This window comes from Tenrec ecaudatus, chromosome 17 (assembly GCF_050624435.1).
Source record: "Tenrec ecaudatus isolate mTenEca1 chromosome 17, mTenEca1.hap1, whole genome shotgun sequence".
NCBI lineage: Eukaryota > Metazoa > Chordata > Mammalia > Afrosoricida > Tenrecidae > Tenrec > Tenrec ecaudatus.
The window spans coordinates 26,135,066-26,142,777 of NC_134546.1; the positions used below are offsets into that span (position 1 = coordinate 26,135,066).

A 7,712-nucleotide genomic window follows, 5' to 3' on the forward strand; every position below is an offset into this window, starting at 1 on the left:
ATGGACACAGTGGCTGAAACATCGAGTGGAAAACTTCAGCAATGATTGAAACCATAGTTGAAAACATCACAATGATGAAGGAGGTGGAGCACAGAACAGCGCTTCATTCTGTTGTACATAGAGTTGCTAAGGGTAGCACCAGCCTGCTGTAAACTTTTGTTGAAGATCATCCAATAACAGTTGCAGCAGTACATTGACAGGGAGCTGCCAGAGGATCCGAATGGATCCAGGACAGGATGTAGAACAAAGTATATCATTGCTGATGTCAGATGGACCTTGGTTGACAGCAGAGAATTCCAGAAAAATGTGTACTGGTGTTTCATTGGCCTTGCCCAGGGCTTCAACAACCATGAGAAAAATGAGAATTTCAGAACACTTCATTGTGCTCAAGCAGAACTTGTGCACGGATCGAGAAGTAGTTCTACGAACAGGGCAAGGGAATACTGCATGGTTTAAATCATGAAAGATGCTTATCAGGGTTGTATCTTGTCACCATACTTATGAAATGTGTATGTTAAAAACTAATCAGCAAAGCAGGCGTATGTGAAGAAGAACATGGCATTAGTGTTGGAGGAAGGCCTATTAACAACCTGCAGTATGCCGTTGGTTCAGCCTTGCTTGTTAAAAGTGAAGAGACTTGAGCACTTTCTGATGTAGATCAAAGACTGTAGCCTCCAGTATGGATTACAACTCCATGTAAGAAAGACCAAAATCCTCCCAACTGGACCAGCAATTGACATCATAGTAAATGGAGAAAAGGTTGAAGTTGTCAAAGATTTTGACTTCCTTGGGTCCACAGTCAAAACTCATGGAAGCAGCAATCAAGAGATCAAAACATGAGTAGCGTTTGTATATATACCATATATATACACCATTTCTCAAATGTATTTCTCCTTATATAGGACATAAGACCATATATTTTAATGAAAGTATATCCAACTCCTCCTTAAGCATCGTAACTTTCATCCAAAATAGCAGAACAGCGCCTGGATGGCTGTAGTATTAAAGTGCTCCTCTAGTTTTATGTTTTGGGGTACACTGAAGGTTGAATGGATTTAGTGAAGTCGAAAGGCTCTTAGAAAATGTTTAGGGCGTGGCAAAAGGAATCTACAAATAGGCTGACCACTGTGAAATAAGTACACTTTGCTGAGTAAATGTTGTTATTAATAATATAATCATAGATTGCTACCAAAAAACTTGCCGAAGAATTGGTTTCAACTCCTAGTGACACTATAGGTTAGCATAGCATCTTCCCTGGGGTTTCTGTGGTGGTAACTCTCTATGAGAGCAGACCATCTCCTTTTTCTCCTGCCAAGAAACTCGTAGGTCAGAACCACCATCTTTTGTAACATTGAACAGTGGTATCACCATGACTCTGCTATGCTTCCCATAGTACATTGTGAAGCCTATAATTCATCTGAAACTGGTGCTCAACTAATCTTTCATGAACTGAGTTATTCTCCTATACTTTTATTTGTTCAGTCTAGCACATTAAACAATATCTGACTGTGAGGGACATTTGGAAAGGACTCATTCACTAATTCCTCTTTCTCTGCAGTCTGGTTCTTATCCAGCCAGTTGATCATTCCATTACCCTTGTCAAGAATCTCCTGTTTGTCTTCATCATTGGTCTTCCCTTGCAGCTTTTCATCGTCAACAGTTGCTTTCAAGTTCAATGTGTAAGATTCAAGTGAATTCTTAGAGGATACCTTATCCGGCTCTTTTCCATCTTCAGCTTCCTGGACCGTCCGTTCAATATCTTCTTTACTCAGATGACCCTTATCATGGGCGATGGTCATCTTGTTTTCTTTTCCAGTACTCTTATCCATGGCAGATACGTTGAGAATGCCATTGGCATCAATGGCAAAAGTGACTTCAATCGGAGGAACACCACGTGGTGCAGGAGGCATGTCAGTGAGCTCACATTTTCCAAGCAGGTTGTTCTCCTTGGTCGTTGCACATTCGCCTTTGTAAACCTGAATGAGCACAGCAGGCTGGGTATCCGAGGAGGTTGTCAGGGGCTGTGTCTGCTTGGTAGGAAGGGTAGCATTGGGCTTGCTAAGAACAGTCATGACTGGGGCAGCGGTGTCAGTGCCCTGGGGAAGTGGAGGGACATCCAAGAGTAGTAGGTCCTGAACATCTTTGGATTTGTCTCCAGAGAAGGTGCCTGCCGGAACAGCTGCACCATAAGCCGCAGCCTCATCAGGGTTGATGCTCTTGCTCAGTTCGTTCCCAATGAAAAAATCCTGAAGAAGTTTCTGAGTCTTAGGAACACGGGTAGAACCGCCCACCAGGACAATGTCGTGCTCTGTGACTTGCCAAGGCTGGCATCCCTAAGGGCTTTCTTCACAGGGTCCAGGGTGCCTCGGAACAGGTCAGCATTCAATCCTTCAAATCGGGCACAGGTGATAGAGGTATGGAAGTCGATACCTTCATATAGAGAATCAATTCCAATATTGGCCTGGGTGCTGGACGGGAGAGAGCGTGTGCTCTGCACGTTCACAAGCAGTGCGCACGCGACAGATAGCTCTCTTATTTTCACTTATGTATTCTTTGGGCTTGCACTTGAACTCAGCAATAAAATGGCTGACCATTCTGTTGTCAAAATCTTCTCCAGCCAAGTGGGTGTCCCAACTGTCGATTTTACCTCAAAGATGCCCTCTTCAACAGTGAGGACTGATCCATCAAACGCGCCAGCTCCCACGTCAAAGAGCAGCATATTTCTTTCAGCACCAAACATTTTTGCCCAAGCCCTAAGCAATTGCAGCGGCAGCTGGCTCACCGATGATTCTAAGAACACTGAGGCCAGCCATGGTTCCCACGTCTTTGATAGCCTGGCGTTGAGAGTCATCAAAATAGGCCGGGACAGTGACGACAGCGTTGGTGACAGTCTTCCCAAGGTAGGCTTCTGCAATTCCCTTCATCGTTGTCAGAACCATGGAGACCTCCTCTGGATAGAAGCTTTTGTTTCTCCCTTATAGTCTACTTGGACTTTGTGACTGCCCGCATCCTTCACCACCAGGAAGGACCGAGGTTTCATATCAGACTGGACAACAGCACCATGAAATCTTTGTCCAATCAGACGTTTGGCATCAACAACCATGTTTGTGGGATTCATAACAGCTTGATTCTTTGCGGCATCGCCAACCAATCATTCCGTGTCCGTAAAGGCAACAAAGCTTGCGGTGGTTAGCTTGCCCTGGTCATTTGCAATTATTTCCACTTTTCCACGCTGGAAAACACCCACGCAGGAGCAGATGGTGCCAAGATGAATGCCAGGAGCGGGTCCCTTCAGCAGAATTGCTCAGTGTAGGTGCCCGTTCCAGGTGAAGTTAACAAAAAAAGTAGGTTGTATAGCTGCCACTGTGCCAAATGGGACCCAGATTTAGTCATCTGAGTACCCAGTTCCTGTATGCGAAAATTAAATAGAAGGTTTCAGTCTCAATATAAGCTCTAATATTCTGGAGAATTAATAGGTCCCCAAAGCCCCTATCTGAACCCATATTAGTAGCACTTTTGGATGATTTTTTTTATCATGCAATCTTGAATGTTTGGTTGGCTTTTGCCAGTTCTGAGATTAAATTTAGTACTGTAGAGAGCCCTCACAGTGTTATGGATTGGGAGTCAGGCTCCCAACCACAAAGCCAGCAGTTTGAAGCCACCATGTGCTCCATTGGAGAAAGATGAGGCATTCTACTCCCATAAATATTCACAACTTCAAAAACCCACAAGAGTAGGTCTACTCTGTACTATTGGGTTTACATGAATGTGATGAATTAATGATTATTGTCATTTTCAGTTGCTATAAAATAAGCCTTCCACAATGGTGGCATTCTCCATTATCTTTGGTAGGTTGTGTCTGTTGGTCTGGCTAATGGTATCATTCTATTTTGGTGAGGGTTTCTCTTATTTTTGCTGACCATCTATTTTAGCAAACATGATGTCCCTTTTTGTGTGACTTATCATTTAAAGTAAACACGAGGAAGGCTTGCATCCACTCCTATAAAGCATATTTATGTTGGTTTTTTTAAAAGAATGATTTGATTGTTCTTCTGGCAGTCCATAGTAAACTGAATATTTTTCACAGCATCACAATTCAAATACATTAATTATTCTTCTGTTTTCTTTTTTTCTTTTAGTGTTCAAAGATAAACATTCTTGCCCGTATTAACCACCACCAGATAATGCATTATTTCATGCTTAGTAATTCTAATAAGCTACTTAATAGTATTACTTTTATTACTAAGTCCAAGTAATCATACGGTTAATTAAAAAGAAAACATTGACAATTTTAAATTGCAATAAAATTCAAAAGAAGCATGATGGATTTCAATGGTTTTGTTATATTTCTAATTTGCCAGTGATGCCTGCATTAGGTTATTTTAATAATATAATATTAACAGAAATAATAAAATTTTAAAGAACTGGAGATGCATGCTGAGAACATTAAAAAAATTATAAAACACTAGCTTTGTTTAAAAAACACATCTTCCCATGAGTTTGCTTTTAAGTTGAGTTCCTTGTTCTGAAGGACAAAAAACTGATTTACTCTAAAAAGTGTCCTTTAAATCTCTGAGGCGAACATGAAACTTTGTAAATTGATAGTGTAGAACCTAGTGAAAGATTAGAATATAAATGGAGCACTTCAAACTTTACTGCTGACTTTGAGTTTTAAAAATATTTGTCACATTATAGAAAGCTATTGTTTTGGGTCTTTTTTTTTTCAATGACAAATTATTTGTCATGAGGACTGCAATCACCAGACCATATTTTGGATTGTATTGATTGTTTTCTCAGACTGTAATCCAGTCACAATCTCATTAAACCTCTTTTCTCCACCTCTTATGCTTGATCTTAGAGTGCTTTAAATGTCTTTTATTTTAGTCACCATTACTGAAAAATAGTAATGTAGAAAACTTCTCTATTTTAGGGACAAAACATTATAGTGTAAGTGTAATTACATCTTTATTACTTTTTATTTTATTTTTAATAACCTTCTAAAAGCCATTAAATAAGGTACCATTTAATATATGCTTTTCCCATGAAAGAGAGTAGTCTAACATCCGGTGGAAACTGGATAGCCATCCAGCTGGGGCCCAGAGGTGTTAGGAACTGGTCCTGCACTCCCAGCTAAGCAATGATATTCTTCTCTGAACCAAAAATACTTTAAAAGTATCAAAATCAGAGAACAACACACTGTTATTGCAATAAATAAAATGAGACAACACAAAGAAAATGTACAATGTTGAATGAGTCTCAAAAAACCATCCACCTGTGTAATTTGTAGAATAACAAACATGCCCACATTAGGGAAAATCTGAGGGGCGCTTGCTTGTTTACCTATTGCAGCTTTAACCTTGCTCTAATGCTCCCTCCTTCTAGATAATGTTCTATCCAGCTAATTAATGACAGATTTACGAGACCCTGGCAGATACAACGTCACCACTGGATAAGCAGTGAACTGCCCAGCTACAAGTTGAACATTCAAATCTACCAGCAGCTCCTCAAGGAGTTCTGCTGGAGCAGTGGTTACACATTGGGCAGCGATCCACGGAGTCCACAGCTCAAATCCACCAGCCACTCTGCGAGAGAACGATGGAGAGTTCGGTCTCATAAAGTTGCAGTCGCAGAAGCTGATAGGTACAGTTCTAGCCTGCCCTATGGGGTTACCATGAGTTGGCATCCACATGATGGCAGCGAGCAGCTCCTCAGGAGAAGAGAATGAAGCTGTCCACTCCCATAGTGATGGAGTCTCTCACTATGAATTCGAACTGAAGAATATAGACGGTACCATAGAATGCTAAAAAGAAAAATCTGTTTATTTTGGGGGGAAATACCACCAGAGTTCTCCTTAGAAGCAAGAATGGCTAGATTTGTATCTTACATACATTGGCCATGTTGTCAAGAGAGCTAAGTCCCTGGAGAAGAGCATCACATTGGGTGAAGTGAGGGAGCAGCGGTAAGAGGAAGATGGATTGACATCATGACTGTCGCAACAGATTCAAACATGGGAACACATTTGAGAATGACCCAGCACAGGGCAGAAGGTCTTTATGGCATCTACCAACATTAATTAGAATATAATCAATGCCATTGTATTTGGGTTTTTTTCAATGCTAACCAAAAGCTTAGTGGTTCAAATCTGCCTGCTACTCCAAAGAGAAAGGTAGGGCAGTCTGCTTCTACAAAGAGGCACAGCTTTAGATGCCCAATGAAGAAGTCCTAGTGGGTGAGGTACACAACTGACTATAATTGGTTTATAACAAAAATAAAATGGATGTTTGAGTCCACTGAGGTTTCCTTGGTAAAATGTTCTGGTGATTGACTCCCAAAAAATAAAAATCAGCCATTGAAAAGTCTGTGGACCACATTTCTACACATGGCTTAATCGCAGTAATTATTTAATCATAGATTTATCCTCAATTCCAGACAGCATCCATTTCAGAGCAAAGCCTCAAATGTCTGAACTGTCCTCAAAACCAACAAACTAACCCCAAATCTTTATATAAATCCTTTTTTAAAATCTTCTTACTAGGAACTCCTACTCTGTAATACATAACAGCCTTGCATATTCCACTGATGGGTTATTGGTTTTCTGTTTGAGGAGGGCATTGTGACCTTTTATTGTATCCTTGGTATTTATCCTCAAAAAAATAGCTAAACAACATCTTCTGAAACTTACCACTTTATAGAATGATCTACAGAACGCATAACCAGTCATTATTTTGAGTTCTAATCAGTGCTGAGTGAATTTTTTTTAGCATATTTCAGCATTCTACCTCTTTAAGCAACAGAAAATGGCACTTGAAAAGCCAAAGTATTTCTAGCTCTCATCTGCAAAGCATTCTCTTCTAAAACTGTTGACGATCTAATGGCATCGCAAGAAAAAGAAAATTTTAAAGTGTGGGTGTTTTATCCCATGTACAGAAAAACTTGTCCAAAACAGAATTTTCCAAAGCTTATTTCATAAAACATTCATGATTCTCAGTATACTAACATATGTGTTGTAATGTTTAAAAAAGGTTAATGTGTTATGCTTTAGAAATACTAATTTATACAAAAGACATGAAATCCTTACTATATTTGTTAGTTTCCTAGAAGTTCTGTAGCACATTACTACAAAGTAAGTAGCTTAAAATAATAAAATATTTATAGTCTCACTATTTTAAATGATAGAAGTCTGAAATCTGGGTGATAGATGATCCATGCGCCCTTCAATGTCTCTAGAGAAGGACACTTCCCTGCTTCTGCCAGCTCTGGTAGCACCAGGCATTCTTTGACTTATGGCAGTATAATTTCAATTTCTAGTTCCATATTCATAGTTCTGGGTTGTCATTTTAGGGAGGGCACATTGTGACACTTTAATTTTGGCTTATTGCCATTCATCTTTGCACTGTGTTTATGACAGGGGTAAGGACATCTGTCATATTGGATTGAACCAAAACCAAATTCACTGTCATAGAGTCAACGCCAACTCATAGCAACCCTGGTGGATTTCCAAGCCCGTAACTCTTTACTGGAGTAGAAAGCCCCATCTTTCTCCCAAAGAACGACTGGTGGTTTAGACTTGCTGACCATTTGGACCACAGACTAAGGCATAGCCACTATGCCAAGAGCCACCTCCCATATTAGATTAGGAGTTTCCCTATTTCACTTGAACCTAATACATCTTCAAAGACTATTTGCAAATAAGGTAATATTCATAGGTAGTA

At 40.0% G+C, this 7,712-nt stretch overlaps 1 pseudogene; it reads right to left on the reverse strand.

The window, feature by feature from the left end:
* Positions 1–1,478: 1,478 nt before the first annotated feature.
* Positions 1,479–3,292, reverse strand: LOC142431047 (heat shock cognate 71 kDa protein-like; annotated as a pseudogene).
* Positions 3,293–7,712: the final 4,420 nt, after the last annotated feature.